Source organism: Rattus norvegicus, chromosome 7 (assembly GCF_036323735.1).
Source record: "Rattus norvegicus strain BN/NHsdMcwi chromosome 7, GRCr8, whole genome shotgun sequence".
Taxonomy (NCBI): domain Eukaryota; kingdom Metazoa; phylum Chordata; class Mammalia; order Rodentia; family Muridae; genus Rattus; species Rattus norvegicus.
The window spans coordinates 91,103,681-91,122,105 of record NC_086025.1 but is presented as its reverse complement, the minus strand read 5'-3'; the positions used below and the strand labels follow the sequence as shown (position 1 = coordinate 91,122,105).

General features: G+C 46.5%; 1 protein-coding gene across 2 annotated transcripts in view; it reads right to left on the bottom strand.

The window, feature by feature from the left end:
• The window catches only part of Zhx2 (zinc fingers and homeoboxes 2), a 147,930-nt gene extending 141,718 nt beyond the window's left edge, over window positions 1-6,212 (bottom strand). Inside the window, exon 1 of one of the 2 annotated variants that reach the window (XM_006241654.5) lies at window positions 5,551-6,212. The gene's annotated coding sequence lies outside the window, so the exon portion shown is untranslated. The remainder of the gene's footprint in view (window positions 1-5,550) is intronic. The other variant, NM_001271056.1, reaches the window with a different exon arrangement.
• Window positions 6,213-18,425: the final 12,213 nt, after the last annotated feature.

Genomic DNA, 18,425 nt, shown 5'->3' with positions numbered 1-18,425 from the left:
TGGATCAATATTACACAGATTTCATTCGCTGCAGATTGGATTCCGTGTTAAATGCTATCGCTGTGAAACACTGTGTGACTAGACTTAATCTCCAGGAACATTCTCATATTAGGAAGTAGGGGGGGGCAGAGGAGGACAGGAGGAAGAAGGGGTGTAAGTTGAGGGTTTTAGTAGGTAAGCTATCCTCTTGGGCATAGGGAGCCTGACTCTAGTCCTGTCTTTCTCTGATTCTTGGGGAAATCTGGATGAATACTGATGCAGTGTTGTTAAGATTGCTTTGCTCCTTGGGGGTCTCTCTCACACACACCATTGCCAATCAACCTCTCTTCAATGCTTGACTAGGAGCACAGAACAGGAAACAGCTTGTGGGAGGATGTTCTTAATATCACAACCTGTTCAACATTGGGTGGGGGCTTTACAGAAGGGCTGGGGAGGGGAAGCAGGACCACAGTTGCTCCGTCTTACTCTCCTTTTACCCCTTACAGTTGAGAAGAACACGACTTGATCAATTACACACAATGCCCACTTAGGTACCTACCAATGGGGCATAGCAACGTGACCCTCAGCACTGCTCTGCCAGGGCGTGGGCCATGATTCTGCATGAGTTGTGCCCATGATTGGCACCAGGCTCTCCTTTAGATTTCCACTGTTGTGATTTGCCATAGGCTGAGTGCCTGTGTTCGAGAAGAGGAGGACACTATGAGTTGAGGACAGGCAGTGTCCCTGAGGACAGGCAGTGTCCCTGGTGGATGGTTAACACTAAGCACGTTACGCACAAGCCCACTCCTTGGAGGTGGCAGCAGTGACCAGGATGGTGGTGGGGTTGGTTTGCTGAATCTGATAACGTGTCAGATGTGGTGCTGAGCCCTTGACTAAACTTTTTAAGCTTCACAATAATCCATGTGGCAGCTACAAGTGGTTCTGTTTCAAGACAAAACCCAAATCAAACACAACCAAACAACCAAACAACCAAACAACCAAACAACCAAACAACCAACCAAACAAAAAACCCAAACAAACAAAACACTGAAGGTTCAGAGGCAGGCGACTGTGTTCAAGCAATAGGGTTCAAGCACAGAGAATCAGAGAGCTTGGCTCCTGCTGGAGGAGTCCTGCGTGAGGGAACTGACACAGCTCTGAAGCCCACTCATGGCATCTTATTGATTTAAAGCAATGCAGAGTACAGACAAGGCCAAGGTGATTCTGCTGGCGAGAGGTAGAGCTGAGGATAGGACCCAGAATCCCAAAAGGTCAGGAAGAAGACTACGAAGTCCTTGGCTGGTAAGGCCTCACTCCAGCTGCCTCTGCCCCGTATGTGCATGGAATCACCATGAAAAGAGACACATACCTCCTGGGATAGCTGAAGTGCCTCAAAATAAGTTTGGACTTCTGGCTTTGGGGGGTGGTGTGTGTGTGTGTGTGTGTGTGTGTGTGTGTGTGTGTGTGTGTGTGGTCAGTCACACACAGGGTGGAGAGCAATATTGCATACTGACCTCGATCACTCTCCACTTTAGTTTTTGCGACACAGTCTCTCACTGAACCCAGAGCTCACTAATTCAGCTACACTGTCTAGCCAGGAAAATCTATGAACTCTCCTGGTCCTCTCTTCAGTACAAGGGCTTGATTTTAGATTCTTACTGGCAGGATCTCATGACTCTCTCTCCTTCCCCCTTTCATCTCCATTGTACTCTTTTTTTCCCCCCGAGACAACATTGACCCCTGTCTGAAAATGTCCTTGATCTCATTCTGGGTCAAGAACCAAGCAGGTTGGTGGGTACCAGGTCAATTGCTGCAGCCTTTCTCCTACCTTCCTTAGACACATGACGATCCCTACTCAGAAGCCTGCCATGGCTCCTGGCACCTACAGAGTAAAGGCTAACTAGCCACCTCTACAGCAGACCTGACATCATTTCTCCTGTACATTCTGCACCCCTTTCTCCATTTCTTAGGCTGCAGTCAGCTTCCAGCCCCTCCCCCATACCTTCTTTCCACTTCCTATCTGAGAATTCAGACATTCTACCTGCTAAATCAACAGCTACTCACCCTTTCTGCCCTGTAAGCCAAACTCCATCAAGTTCACCGCAGTAAGGTGCCTGACTAGGAACACTTGATCAATCTCTCCCTGGTACATTTGGGTCACCACACACCATCGCTCTGGTAGAGGCCTGGAGACAGTGCGCACTCCCCTTCTTAAACCTAAGGCCTAAGACCCACATGCTAAGGGTGACACAACAAAAAGGCACAGTTTGGGCTCCCAATGATACAGCTGAGGCAGCATCCTGTCCCCACAAAAAAATAAATGTCACGAGGCGGCTTGGCTCGCAGCTGGATCAATGCTATCCTCTGCAACCTCACCCGGGCATTGTTCTTTCCCATTCACGGGTCAGTTTAGATGCCATGCCCTCCAGGAGAGTCCCCCATGAGGCCCTCTGAGTAGCACAATCACACCCTCCCTGTGCATCCACAATGGCTGCTTTTCTCAATTATAGCACTTACTTAATTCTGCTTGATTGGGCCTAATGAGCACTCCTACTGTCTGTTCAAACTCCTAGAGGGTAGGGGGTCTTTATCCCACCAGCATCTCCATTAGTGTGGAGCAGTGCTTTGTGCTGTGCCCAGGGGCTCGGGCCCCCCAGCATCCCCACAATGTCTGGTGCAGTGCACTGTATCACAGCAGAGGGGCACCCATGCTGCGGGTGCTGACACGGGACTCATGAGCTGTTTGGTGTAGGACAAGTGGGTTGACCTCTCTGGGTCTGTGCTTCTTCGTCTGCAGAGAACGGGAGCCTCTATATCTCCTGGTTGTCATGAAGACAAAATAGTGTAATAATAAGCACTTAGGATAATGTCTGGTCTATAAAAGTGTTTAATGACTGTGGGCTCTTATTAGTATCCGGGACAGCGTAGTTGCTGCATGAACAAATGCATCAACCCTTAGTCGCCAAATAAACGAAGAAACAGATGAAATCCAGATGAATCAATCCCTGAGTGGAGACTAGGGCAGTAGCCATTGCTCTCAGTTCTGCCTGCACTTGACCCTGTGCTTTGTCACTGTAACAACCTCCTTGCATCAGAGATGGATGCTATGGTGTCCTCCATTACAAACTCTACATTTCGTCCCTGTGTGCTGGCCAAGCTTTCTTTGCCTCTGTGAGCCTTCCTCAACCAGAATCTGAAGATGAGGCTAATGGTTGGCTTGTGGGATAATGGTGGTGATTGCATGATAAAGCCTGCTAAACATCAGCAAGCCTAGATACTGTGACAGCAAGTACTGGAAACACTTACCAAACAACAACAACACTCCCCCCCCCCCCCAACTCAGTGTCATTAAAGGGACAACGTCCTCATAACCAACAAGGCCTGATGCACTGGGATGTGATCACCACTGGACAAATCAAGATCCTCTGGATCCTCTGTTTTCAACTTGGGACTCCGATGTTTTCAGTGTATTCACTCCCCCACCCCCATCATTAAATGATGAGTCACCGATTTATCCTAAAACGTTGGCCTTCTGGATTTTCCCCTCAAGTACATTATCTGCTAAGGTGGATCCTTAGATGACATCAAACGCTGCTAAAAAGTAAGGTACAAGTTCACAGAACAGTGGTGGAGTGGAGATTTTTGTTTTAAACAGTAACAATAGTTCCACAAACCACAGGCCTGATTATTCTCAGGGACACATTTTAAAAATCTTATTCTTAGATTTTTTCCCCCTGACCTTAAAAGAACAAGTGTAACCAGTTTTATGTAACTTTCACTTTAAACTTAAACCTTTATGTTGGTCCCACTGAACCACTGGACGGCCCCATTAGTCTATTTTTACTATCAAACAGGTCATTTAACAAGATATTTATTCCTCTTGGCCGCCATCCAAATGCGTTTTGACATTACTGCCCTGGGTCTGAACCGCTTAAACTGGAGGCCCTCAGAAACAGAAAATCACCTTTTGACTTAAGCCTCCATGAGCGCTCAGACTCTCACCCTCTGCACTTCCGTGGCATTAATTTCTGCTCTACTCTTGGAGCTGCCAGCATGAGAGAGTGTGTGTTTAAGAGGCTTGTTGTGGGAAGTCCAAGTGCTTTGGGGTCACAGGGAGGCATTCCTGTCCCCTAAGTCCTGCTTCAACACGGAGCTGGCCTGAGATTTGAGGAGCTGTTCACTTCCAGAAAGAATGAGATCTTCAGAGAGCAGCAAATGGAGAACTCTGGGCTTTAAAGAACTATGATGCCTGGGGCCCCAGCTGAGCAGTGACTCTGAAGAGGGAGGGGTGCTCCCTCCTCCTCCCCGCCCCCAACAAAAGGCCTTCGCGGAACAGAAGAACACAGAGACCCCACTGGCTTTGAAGCTAATCAATCAGGTGGAAGTCTGGGCAAATCACGACTTGGCTACCGCGACAGGTCTCCCCCACCCACCCTGTTGGGTAGGCTCTCCTCGTCCTCCTCCACCACCCCTGAGCTCAGCATAACTAGGGGGCCAAAAGGACGTTCCTGTGATGCTCCTGTTTTCCAACTTTCCGAGCTTCTTGGTCTTCATCGCCTCCTGCAAAGCAGCTAGGGAAAGGGCAAGTTTGCAAAGCTCAGGATCCCAAGTCCTGGGGGAAGCCACAAAGACGCTCCAACGCCAGCAATGCTTAACCTCTTGTGGGGCAGACTGAAAAACGCCACGGCCACTCAGGCGGGAGACCCGGGCTCAGGCTGGTCCCGGCAGGCCAGGGACATCAGGGCTCCCGGGGTCCGCGCGCCCCCCGCATCACCCTCCCCGCGCACCTGAGCGGGGCGTGGGCACAGCGCCGCGCTCAGGCCCTGCCCGCAGGTCCCTCGCCCGCCGCCCGCGCCGCGCGCCGGCCGCCTGCAGCCACCGGGAGCGACGCGAGGAGAGGCAGCCTCAACACGGCGTCATGCTTCCTGCCACCACATTACGGCGAATCGTCACCAGGAGAGGAGAGCAGAGGGGAGAGCGGGGGAGGGAGGGGAGCAGCCACACGGAGCCCCCAGGCTGCCGAAAAGCGCCGAGACGGGGCCACGTCCCGGTGGAGTCCCCGCGGGACCTGCCCGTTTCGCACAAAGCGCCGCAGTTTGGCCAAGAAGGCAGGAAGCCGGCCACAAAATAAATAAATAAAAAACAGAGTCGGGTCTACGTAACGCCCTGTCGAAAGCGGACGCCATATTTTTTTGTGGCTTATGTCGACATAGGGAAACGTAGACATGTTTTTCCTCCTCCTCCTCGGTCTGGCTTCCATTTATCCAAACTTGTAATCAAAACTATTTCATTAAAAAAAAAATCTCCGTCCCCCCTCCCTGAAACCGCGGATTTCCTCCCACCCGCAAAAAAAAAAAAAAAAAAAGAAAAAGAAAAAAAAAAAAAAAAAGCCTGCACACCCCCCTCCCGCGCAACCCCATCCCTAACCCGGCCAAGTCCCATTAACAACACATTTTCGGGAGCTGCGGCGGCGGTGGGAAAGTTGGGCTGGAGTGGCGGGCGCCTGGCGTGTCGGGCTCCGGGCTGGCGGTGCCCGCTGCGGGTGCTCCGCGCCGGGGCGAAGTTTCTTACCTGCGCCGGGGCTGCGAACGCGGGGACCCGGGCTGGGAACGCGGAGACGAGGCACGGGCGTTCCAAAATGGAACTCTGCTGGCTCCCCCCACCCACTCCCCACTCCCCACCCGGCGCCCGACTCGGGCTCCGTGGGAAAGAGGTGGTGGTGGGGGGGAAAAGCCAGTCTGGCAGACAGACAGATAGACAGAAAGACAGACAGAAAAAAGCCCCCGTAAGGAGAACGGTTGATTGAAAAATTTAAAAGAAAAAAAAAGAAAAGAAAAAGAAAAAAAAAAGAAAAGAAAAAAGAAAAAAAAAGGGGGAAAATGCCTCGATCAGTGGGGAATCTACGCCAAAACCCACATGATCTGTAACGTCAGCATGCGTATTTGCATACGATACCACCACCGGAGCTGCCACCCGGGCTCGGGTTCCGCAGAAAGTTACAAAGTGAAATTCAGGCCCCTCCGCAGACGCCGGCAAAATGTCATTTTTAGGAGGGAGCTGCTGGTGGGGGGAGGCTGCCCCTAAAGGCTCAGATGAGTGGCCAAGTGGGGGGTGTAGTAAATGAACTTAAAAGTCTGAGTCCAGTAACGGACTCATTGGAATTTTTTGCGGGAAGAGGTGGGGGAGGCGCAATCGAGATCCCTGAATCTTGAGCACGACCCGGCGCGCGGCCACGGCCAAACCCTCTCGGTGCAATACCCATTTTCTTTATGAAAAGTTCAAGGTGTCACTGATGAGCTCAACAAACTGTTGATCCTCACCACGTGGAGTGGCGGACCGTAAGACGGCAGGGCGCTAGGGCTTGCTCTGCGCCAGCTACACCCGGGACTCCAGGTCCTCCTGCAGTGCGTGGGGGCAGGACGCGGGTGGGGTCGTCACGCGCCTTGGGCTCTGCCTGCGTTTTCGCCCGCTTTCCGGCGCAAGGAAATAATAACATTCTTAAAACTTTTTTTCTTTTTTAAATCGAGATGCGTTTTACTCCCGGAATAGTAATGAGAGGGTTTGGGAATAGGGCGAGGAAGAAGGCGCCCCACTTACATAACCACTTGAAGTTAGATCACTTTTGTTGGGGATTTCCGCTTGCGTCTGAGCTCAGTCTGGTTAAAGATCTTCAAACTTTTTCCCTCCAAGCCCATAAACAAACAAAGACACCCTGGGGGTGACTTAAACTTATGTGGCCCGAGTTCGCAGGGATTCTCAGATTCGGAAAAATGCACACGCCTGCAGCGCGCACACAGGAGTCCCTCGGAAGCGAGACGGGTCATTTTCGGAGCTGGGACAGCCGCGTTCCCGGAGAGTGGGGTCTCCAAATGGGGCCTCCATCCGCTCGTGTGTGTGTGTGTGTGTGTGTGTGTGTGTGTGTGTGTGTGTGTGTGTGTGTGTGTGTGTGTTGTCTGCCCTTCCTCTGCAGCCTTGTGAACCGTGAAATAGAGACCCTGCTGCTGTGCTCCAGCGATCGCGCAAGGTTAAATAAAATGCTCTAAGGGAGCAACCGAGAAAAGATGACTGACCTAGCAACCTGCTTGCGTCGCGCATTCTTGCTCTCGGGGACCCTGTCACAGGCTCTGGGGCGCTTCGGAATTTGTTGGGTATGAGCGAGGTGGAGCCCACCGTGGACGAGAGGGGCTAACTCTGGGACCCAGATTTGACACTAGGAGTTACCGGAGAAAAGAGAGGGCATGGGGCTTGAATACTGTGGAGTTGCCTCCCACTCTGCGGATTAGCAGGCGCGTCGCGTCGGGGCTTCCCAGCCAGCTCTGCTCCGGGGAATTAGAACGAACTCTAGCGGCCGCTTGCGACTCCGCTCGGGGCGCCAGGACAGCAACAGGTGGCAGTGTGATGCGGGGTGGCTATTGGCGATGAACCAGTCTAGAGTGGAAGACTGGTTTGGGGGTGGGGTGCTGGTGCGTGATCACCGTTCTGGGGAGCATCTGCTGGCATTTTCATTTCGTATTAGTTTTTCTTTGTAAGATTAAATCAGCGCACATGCAAAAATTTCTTACTGGCCTCCCAGCTTTAGTTGGGTTATTTCTGACTGAGGGTGGAGGAGTTGCCCGCTCATCCCCCACCCCCATCCCCGTCTCTGTCGGTCTGTCTGTCTTTTTCTTCCTAGATACATTTAAAGGCCCCCCCCCCGCAAAAAAAAACGGATTCTGGCTGCTGACTGGCTTTATTGCTTCCTTTCTCACTAGGGAGACAAAATCCGATGGGGTTCTTAGGGTTCTTAACAGGATTCCATCGAGAGCTTTGTTGGTGACTATAATCCGGATCATGTCCTGTCTTTCTCAGGCTTACCTGATACCTAAGATCTAAGAGTCTTGTCAACTTCTATCCAACACCAGAATTTTGGGGATGTTTCTCTGAGCTGGGTGGTTTTTGTCAACTCTACACAAACTAGGGTCACCTGGGAAGAGGAGACCTCAATTGAAGAATTACCTACACCAGATTGGCCCGTGGGCATACCGATGGGGCGTTTTCTTGGCTGAGGTGTGGGCAGGAGCAGCCCACTGTAAGGTGCCACTGTGGGTCAGGTGCTCTTGGGCTGCATAAGAAAGCGAGCTGAGCAAGCCAGCCAGGAGTTTCCCTTATGCCCTCTGCTTCAGGTTTTGCTCCCAGGGTCATGTCTTCAGTTCCTGCCTTCTCTTCCCTTGATGATGGGCTTTACCTATAATCCCAACAGACCCTTTAACCCATGAAATTGCTTCTGGTCATAGCGTTTACCATCCCAACACCACTAGTAACCAGGACACCATACGTAAGGGTGTGCCAGAATAGTGAAAGGACAAAATAAGCAAGCAAAAAAAACTGTCACTAGCTCAACACTTTTCACCACCTATCTTGTTATGCCCTTCCAGGTCATCCTGCCAACACCCCCAGCCCTTTAAAATTAGGCACACTTTGCAGGCTGTAACCATGGAAATTGCCTAAACCTTAAAGCAGCAATTCCTATTTTGAGGCTCCACTTCCTCTTGATGAGCAATTACTTAGGAAGCTTCTCTGTAAGCGAGGCTTTCATTGCCACCTGCTTCCAGCTGGGTAACAGGTTGTATATAGATAGCATGGGAAAAGCCAGGGTGAGGGAAGCCAGTGACCCCAGAAGGATCTGTATCACAGAGATGGGAGGAGTGAGGGCTTCTGGGCTGTGATGTCTTTAAATGGTCCAAAATTGAATAGGCATTGGATTCTCAACGCTGAAACAAAAACAGCAAAAGGCGGCTGGAGAGGCAGCTTAGTGGTTAAGAGTGCACAGGGGATGGAGTTTAGTTCTTAGCACTCACACTGGGCAGTTCACAAACTGCCTGTAACTATACCAGAAACTATTATAGGAGATTTGCTCCCCTTGTTTGGCCTCCTTGTTTCTCTCTCTCTCTCTCTCTCTCTCTCTCTCTCTCTCTCTCTCTCTTTCTCTCTCTCTCCCTCTCTCTCTCTCTCTCTCTTCTCTCTCTCTCTCTCTCTCACACACACACACACACACTATATTTTGATCCTATTCATCCCTTGCCACAACCTCCATCACCTGCTGGTTCCCTTTCCATCTATCTATCTATCTATCTATCTATCTATCTATCTATCTATCTATCTATCATCTATCTATCTATCTATCTATCTATCATCTATCTATCTATCTATCTATCTATCTATCTATCTATGTATGCATCTATCTAATGTCTGTGTGCTCAGATGCATGTGCTGTGGCTCTCATGTAGTTCGGTGACAAGTGCCTTTATCCACTGAGCCATCTTGCCAGCTCCACCTTCTACTTTCATGTTCTTAAAAGAAAAAAATCTAGATTCTGTATATGAAAAAACACGAACTATCTACCTTTCTGACTCTGGCTCATTTCTCTTAACATGATTTCCTCCAGGTCTGTTTATTTTTCCTCCCAGAGAAAAACAAACAAACAAGAAAGCAAACAAACAAACAAAAACAAAACAATAGTTGTGAGACACCCTTTCTGCCAGACACTACAAAGTGATGTCACAACGTCATGCAGTGGGGGCATCTCCAGGGTCCCTGGACCTCATGCTGTTTGTAAGCTCTGTTGACAGTGTGTGCTCGACCCTCACTGCACAGATGAAGAGGCACAGAGGGCTGTAGTAACTTGCACAAGCAAGTGGAAGAAACTAGGCTTCATGAGTTCCTTAGAATCCAGAGGCAGAATTCATAATCCTACCCAACCCCACCTCAACAGGAGCAACCTCACTGCTTTTCAGGACTGTCTTCCTAACAGCAAACAGGACCTACTGTGTGGTAGGCATTGCTTATCAAATCCTTAGATTCCCTTTGCTTGCAATCACAATTTCCCCACTGCATCGATGACAAGAATTTAAGGATCAGAAAAGTTAAGAACATTTCAAATACAGAGACGAATGCCAGCAGCAAACCACTGAACTGAGAATGGGACCCCCATTGGAGGAATTAGAGAAAGGGCTGAAAGAGTTGAAGGGGCTTGAGACCCCCATATGAACAACAATGCCAACCAACCAGAGCTTCCAGGGACTAGGCCACTACCCAAAGACTATACATGGACTGACCCTGGGCTCCAACTGCACAGGTAGCAATGAGTAGCCTAGTAAGAGCACCAGTGGAAGGGGAAGCCCTTGGTTCTGCCAAGGCTGGACCCCCAGTGTCGGAGATTGTTTCAGGGGCAGTAATGGGGGGGTGGATGTGGAGGGGAACACCCACATAGTAGGGGAGGGGGAAGGGTTGGGGGTGATGGACAGGAAACCTGGAAAGGGAATAACATTTGAAATGTAAATAGGAAATACCCAATTTAATAAAAATGGAAGAGAAAAGACTACTTTGCATAAGTATAAACAATAAATTTAAAAACTCGTGAAATGGAAAAAAGAGAGAAATGTCTCCAGGGATCTGGAGAGATGGGTTAGCAGTTAAGAGGCAGCTCTTCTAGAGGATCACGGTTCGATTTCCAGCACCTACATGGCAGCTCACAACAATCTGTGACTCCAGTTCCTGGGATTTGATGATTTCTCCTGATTTCTGCAGGTAGCAGGTGAGAACAGCTCACGCACATGTAAAAAAACCACATAAAATAAAAACAAACAAACGAATCTTTAGCAGAAAGAAATGTCTCCAGAGTTACACAGCATTTCCAGCTAGTATTAGACCCTGAACTCCACTTGTGTCTTGTGGTTTCAGAGCCAAGAATGAGAGCCCATCAACCTTTTCTCAATGCCTATGTTAGGAAAAACTGTAAGGTTTGTTGAGAGGAATCCCATAGTGCTCTAGGGCACGAGCTGAGACTTACTGTGTTTCCAGCTCGATGAAACAAGCTTGACTTAGTAGCAACTTGAACTTGCCTAGAGTGTACAACCAAAAGCTTACGAAGTGGAGAAAATCAGAGGTTATTATTTGTTTGACTTTACTGTCTGGCTTGGTCCTTGAATCACCCTTACAAGGGAGGGAGAGCTGCCATGATCATCAGGTTATAGAGGAGGTCATTGAAGGATTGTAAAGATAATGATAGTAATCAGTCCAAACTCCTGGACTAAATTCAGAACTGTGATTTAAATCCAAACTTTTATTTAAAAATTGTTGTTATTATTATAATTATTAGTGTGTGTGTGAGACAGAGAGTATATGTCTCTCTCTTTCTCTCTCTCTCTCTCTCTCACACACACACACACATACACACACACACACACACACACACACACACACACAGAGAGACAGAGAGAGAGAGAGAGAGAGCGCATATGCCCATGGGCAGGCACACCCCTTCTACACTGCTTTCAAGATAGGGCCTCTCTTGTTTCTGCTGGTGCCCAAGACTCCAGATTAATTGACCTGTGAGTTTCTGGCTTGTTCTGTCTTTGCCTTCTGTTTTACAGATGCATACCACCACATCCAGATTCTTATGTCGGTTCTAGGAACTGAACTCAGTGGTTAGGCTGGTTTGCATAGCAAGTGATTTTACCTCCCGAGTCATCTCCCTGGCTGAAGACACTAGTCTCATAAGCGAAAGTCATCTTTGTGAGTGAGTGAGTGTGAGTGTGTGTGTGTGTGTGTGTGTGTGTGTGTGTAGGCAGTGGAGTGGCAGGATCTCACCATGTAGCTAAAGCTGGCCTTGAACTTTGCATCCTCTTGTTTCTGTGTTGCCATATCCAGCTGGTCATTTGTTTTTGCCCTAAGTATAGCCTTTAGGAGAGACATTGTATTCTTTTTCTGTAGAAGTGTGGATACAATTACCACCAGCAACAGTGGCTTCCTGTTATGTACTTATTGATTCATTTATTCATTTGTATCCCTGGGAGAATCTAAGGTCCATATGTCCAGGAACTTTGTTTAGTTCAGTGTATATAGAATCCAACTTATTCTCAATGCCCAGGAGACATTCCCAAGTAACTGTTGAATGAATGAAGTGAACCACTATTATTCAAGCGCATACAGTTTCTGGGTCTGCAGATGTAGCTCAGTGATAGAGTGCTTGCCTCACATGGTGAGGCTCTGGGTTTGATCCCCAGAACATAAACACATCAACTATACATCTGCTTACTTGGAATGGACACACAAGGGCTGTTCTCCCACCCCCCGAATAGGCTGTTGCTTCTGGGCTGTGGGGGCTGTGTGTCTGTCGAACAATGCACCCATAGGCGGTCCTCACCAGAACCCCAGCATGAGAACAATAGCTCTCTACTGGTCCTTCGGTGCCTGTTTCTGTCTTGCTAACACGCTCGTTTTATAGGTGCACACAAACTGAGGTTCCTGGTAGTGATGCCAAGTCTAGACCCCAAGCCTCCTAACTTCTGTGTGGTGTTCACACCCCTACAGATTTGCTTGCAAACAGAACCTGCAGCTTACAATACAGCAACAGAACTCTGTGTTCAGTAGATATGCAAAAGAGCTAAGACAGATCAGCGTAGCTGAGTGTTGTGGGAAGAAGTCTTGTGGGAGCAAGAAGCACCTGTTCCAAGCCATGATGGAGGCATATGGGTCTGCAACTCTGCCTTGAGAGTGGGGAAGGGATGCCTGCAAGCTTCTTTAGAGGATTTTCATGAGCACCCCCTAAGACACTACATAGGACCGTGTGTCTTTATTCTTAAAGAGCTTAAGTACTCGTCATGATATACTGATAGACCCTTGACCAATCGGTTACATCACAGCTCTGACAGAGGCTCTAGGTTTTGAATCTTCCTCCATTGCTCACTTCTCTGTGCTTTAGAACCCTTACCTGTGAATAGTAAGTGGAGACAATGGTAAGCACTCAACTCCTAGGAATGTCGAGATAATTGATAATAATAATTATTGAGCCTTCATACTCCACCTACTGTGAGAGATCAGAAAACATAACCTGTTATTCTTCCTTCTCATCTACAAGTTAATATATATTCATTGCTGAGATTTAGAAAATTTTCATCTAGTTTTTGTTGAAGGGATCACATATTAGATAAATATAAGGGCAACAAATAAACAAATGAATTAATGGTATTTTAATTATTTATAACATACTATGTTACCATATATGTCATGTATGATATATAAATAAAAGAAAACAAATTATATAAATAACAGATAGAAATCCACCAATTGTACCACCCAGCAGAAGGCAACACAAACATTTTCCACAGTTTGTTGTTTAGATTTTTAAAAATGATTTTATTTTCATTGTTATTATTTGTTTTGTAGATTGGTGTTTTGCTTGCATGTATGTATGTATGTATGTATGTATGTATGTATATATGTATGTATGTATGTGTGAAGGTGCCAGATCCCCTTCTGTTGGATCACCTGGAACTGGGGATACAGACAGTTGTAAGCTGCTATGTGGGTGCTGGGAATTGAACCTAGGCTTCTAGAAGAGATTAAGTGCTCTAACCACTGAGTCATCTCTCCAGCCCCTATTATTCATTTTGTTTTTTAAAAATGTCTACTTTGTTTCTCACAGCATTTTCCATGTTAGGGATGCAGAGTTTAAACTATTTGATCCAGATAATATGTTACTATATAATATAGTAGCCTGTCCCATTTTCATGGAATATATATTCCAAGATTCCCTCTGGTTGCTAGGAGCAAATTCTGTACACGCTACAAATTTCCCACACCCACTCAACACTGCCCCTCCCTCCCCCACAAGGTGAAAAGATAGGATGACATGTTGTCTTGAGCCAATTATTGAATGAGAGATGAAGGGACCATGTAGAAGCTGTAAGAATATTTCATGTGGCTGTAATGCTAAAAAGTTTTTCACGACAAATATATCTCCTATATAGTAACTGGGTTTTTTCATTATATATGCTGGCCTGGAGAGATGGCTCAGTGGTTAAAAGCACTGACTGCTCTTCCAGGAGTCCTGAGTTCAAATCCCAGCAACTTCACATTGTGGTGAGATGGCTCACAACCATCTGTAATGGGATCTGATGGCCTCTTTTTTCTGGTGTGTCTGACAGCTACAGTGTACTCATAGAAATAAAAATAAACACATCTTTAAAAAATATATTCTCTCTTTGTGGAGAAAGAGTTCTCCTATGTTGAGGTAGAGGGTGGCCTCAAATTCACTATATAACTCAGGCTGGACTTGAACTCACAATCTTCCTGCTGCATATGTCCAACTGCTGGTTTGCAGCTGTGTGCCATGCATCTGTCTTACATATATTTTTAATTGCTGATTTTAGCACTGTTATAATAATGTTTACTACATGGCTGAACAACAGGATTGCATCTGTCACAGCTGGCTAGTGTACGTTGCAATAGCAAATAGCCCTCAGCTCTCAGTACCTTACAATCACAGGGATCTACTTTTTGCCCATACAACAGTATATCCATGAAGGATCTGCAGGAAGATAGACCATCATAAACACCCAAGGACTCAGGCTAGCAAAGCAACTACAGAGTTTACAAAATGTTGCCAAATTGTTGCACAATAGGGAAAGGATTTTTTACAGACAGTTAAGTGTTTGGGTGGGAGGTAACATATGCGGTTCTCACAAATCATTGTTCCCAACTAATAGAAAGATTTGCCACATGGGTTCATGGAAGTGGTATATGCATGGGAATGTGGACAATGAGAAATAGTTGCTCTAACACATCAGAGCTACCAGTAACACCAGTTACTGTTACTGTTTTTACATGAGTCATTTCATTGAATCAGCAAAAAGTACTTTTTTTTTGCCTTCTCTTCATTTTGTAGAGAAACTGAGATTTCACAAGCTTAAGTACCTTATTTATGATCATCTAGTTATTAAGTAATCTAGATGAATTTAAGCTTAATCCTACCTGGTTTCTGGGCATAGGCTCCTAAGATACTATTCTCAACCACATGGGGTTAACTGGTTTTCTGCTGTTGAGCATTAGGTGACTACAGCTGTTTCCAATGGAAAATCCCGTGCTTTTTTTTTTTTTTTTAAACATTTCAATTGTTTTCTTAGATAATATTCCTCAATATTCCTAGATAAATATTTCTTTGGTTGAAACACACACGTGATTCAAGAGTAAAATTATTTTTTTGCTAGCAGAAAATGAAAGCGGACTGGCAAGAGGTTCTTCAAGCCAAGGCTTCTGCTGTCTCATCTGATCACCTGTGATCCCCAGGACGCACGTGGTGGAATGAGAGGAGTCGCTGTTGCAACTTGTCTTCTGACCATTACATGCACACTGTGGCGGGCCTGCATACGTAGACATGTACAATTAATATGCAAGTAAATATTAGTAAACAAATAGAAATAGACAATGTAATTAAATATTTTCTTAAATGGAAGCTTTGGTAAGTGTGATATTCTCTCAAGAAGCCTTCCCTTTGCATGACCTCCCAGCTCAACTCACCCTACCTGCAGGGTCATGAGATGGTAGAATGGTAGTTATTTAACTAAGTCTGTGGGTGGCTCATTTTACAGCAATAGAGCTGTGAAGTGGGAGCTATTTCCCCTGTATTGATGTTTACACCCTCTGTCTGGATACTATGACTGTCCTCGCCTAACTTCACAGAACGTGCTGTTGATCACAGATCAATCTAGCACAAGAGATAAAGGGTCTCTTGCTCTATGATGCTTGGGCCCGCTACTCTTCCCAGTCAAACCTTTTTTTGGTATCTGTTGTTTCTAAACTTACGTTAGGGAGGGACACACAGGTCTTGATCCTAAGCAGATGAATATTCTTAGATAATATTTGTCAAACACAGATAAACAGTGGGTGCTGGAGTTCCTCAGAGCTGCCTGCAAGTTGGGCTGTGAATTCCAGAGACACAACTTCCATGGGTCATTGCCTACTGTGGGCTGAGCTTTCCAGTAATGCAACTGTTTTGAGGTCAGTTATGTGACATATATATATATATGATATATATATATCACATATATGAAAGATATGAAAGTAATATAAATATTTATTAATATATCATATTAAAACATGAATCATATAATAAATATATATGAAAGTAAAATGCAATTATATCACTTTCCTCTCTCCTTTTCTTGCCCACCAACTCTTCCTGTGTACCCTGCTTGGTTTTCTCACAAATTCAAAGTTTCTATTTCTTAAAATGTTTAAAATTTTTTTATCCAATACCAGTGGTTGGCCCTGAAATCATACACATAAGGTAACAGTCAGGGTGAGCAGGTTGTATTTACATGAATGTGTGTGCGTAACAACAATTTGTTATACTTTTTAGCTAACCCCTCACTTATGCTAACTAACAGCCAACTAGACTTGGTTGGAATTGTTTCTTCTGTTTATCACTGGTCTCCTATCCTGGGCAAGAAGATGTTTGTTCACATTTCCCTAGGGAACGTCACACAACTCTCGTGTTTCTGCTGTCTGGATGATTAAGAAGGTGTGAGGTCAGAGGTCAGGTCACGTGGTGCCATACTTGAGTAGTGTTCTGAGGATGTGAAGCTCCTGGGGAAACTGGCTGCTTAGTGTGACTGAGAGTTAGAGCACATGCCCTAACCCATTTCTTGCTCTGCAAGCAATAATCTCACCCCCTTCTAATTCTCCTGTTCTGAATTTGGACGAATTGACAAGCCCTTTGACCAATAGTCTTCAGCAGAAACAATTCCATGTGAATTTCAAGACTAAGGAAAAGAAGAGCAGCTTGTTTACCAAGACAGCTGGGGTCTAGAGTCTGCAGCCACCGTGTACAGAGTCTGACCCCCTGGAGGATGCTGTACTGTGAGGTCACTTTTGCAAGCAGGGAGAGGTTCCATACAGGTGCAAGAGTCAGCTGCCACAGTTGGGGTCCATCCTGTCACTGTCATCAACTGTGGGACTCAGCTGATTCCAGAGATGTCTGGTTGCTGAGCTGCTCCTGGGTACTGGGTCTTAATTAACAGACGGACAAGACTTTGCAGAGCAGAGCCAACTCATGCCCACTGTGTCCTGCTCAAGTTTGAGCCAAAGAAGTACTGAGTGTTATGGTTAGTCATGACCGTCAACCCGACTGAATGAACACATGCCCAGGAATGGTGAAAACTCCAGTGTGCTTCTGGGGCCATTTTTCGGAGAGAATTGACATGTCACGCAGTCACTGAGGAGAGGAACCTGCCTTGCATGTGGGCAGCGCCTTCCAACAGGCAGCCTGAATGAAAATGAAGCTAGCATGTGAGTGCCTGCAAGCTCCTTTCTTTCTGTGACTGCTGCCCTCGTTAGCCTGTGTCAGACTCCATCTTTGTCAGCCCCTCCATGTGGATTCGACGCAAGCAGATCTCCAGGGAGTGCTCAGCCTTAATCATGGATTATGACAGCTGCATCATCCAACTTCTTGGATTGGGCAGCTACTTGGACTACTCATTATCATGTAAGCCAATCCAACGAGCCCTCCTGTGTCATGCCTGCACTCTATCGCTTCTGCTTCTCTATGGAGCCCAATGCCATAAGCACGACAACATGGTAGTTTATGCTCAAACACTAATCTGTGATGAGAGGGGGCGTGTGGGTTGATCTGAAGTACCATTCGTGATAGAGGAACAGAAGAATGTCCCACCACAGGGTGGATTAAATCCTGATCTTTGGCAATTATCTTGCCTTACATGACAAAGGGGACTTTAAAGATGTGGCTAAGAATCTTGAGATGGAATATTATCCCATAACATTATCCCGGGTGAGTTAATTCCTGTACAAATTTCTTTTAAGGAGATAAAAAAAGGTTAGAGGTAGTAGAAGTAAGGTGTCTCAGTGATATCCACAGCCTCTAGAAATAAGAAAAGGCAAGAAACCAAGACTCTTTGCTGGTGCCTCCGTCCAATCAAAGCCTTCGTTTGAGTCTTTGAGACCCATGCCAGATCTTTAAATTCTTTAAATGGTAAATTCTGTATTGTTTTGGGCTGCCAGCTTGTGGTAATCACTGACAGCATCCATAGGAAATGAGAACAGATGGTGTTGATGTGGTGATGCCAGTGTAAGGGAGGCCTCGCAAGGGGAGCCCCAGCTTAACTCAGTAGAGTTCTGCAGGGACAAGTGACTGAGAAACAAAGGGGTGGTGGCTCCTCAGAAGACCTCAGTATGAGCAGATGATACCAAACAGAAGAGGGAACCATCTCTCCTTCTTCTAAACAAATTAATCCAGGCTCTACATAGGTTCCCCAGAACTTATCTGGTCTCCTCAGGGAAGGGAGATAAGGGAGGAAGCTGAATTGCCCAAGACTGTTTCTCCCATCAGGTCTGGATGTGAGCACAAAGTACAAATGAAATTGTGCTACCTAAACTGACCAAATCCTAAGTCTTCAATGCCTGAGTTACAGACTTTGATTCTTATCTGAAATGCACTTAGCTGACTACATTCTTCCCAGGGCAGTGCATGGAGCTGTGTGGTGATTATGTTGAGCCCAGGGACCAGAATCAATTTTTTTCTGTGATCTTTTCAGAATTGATTGACAGTAGCCAGGCTGGAAGTACCTTCTGTGATCCCAGCACTAGAAAGACAGAAGCAGTTGGAAGCC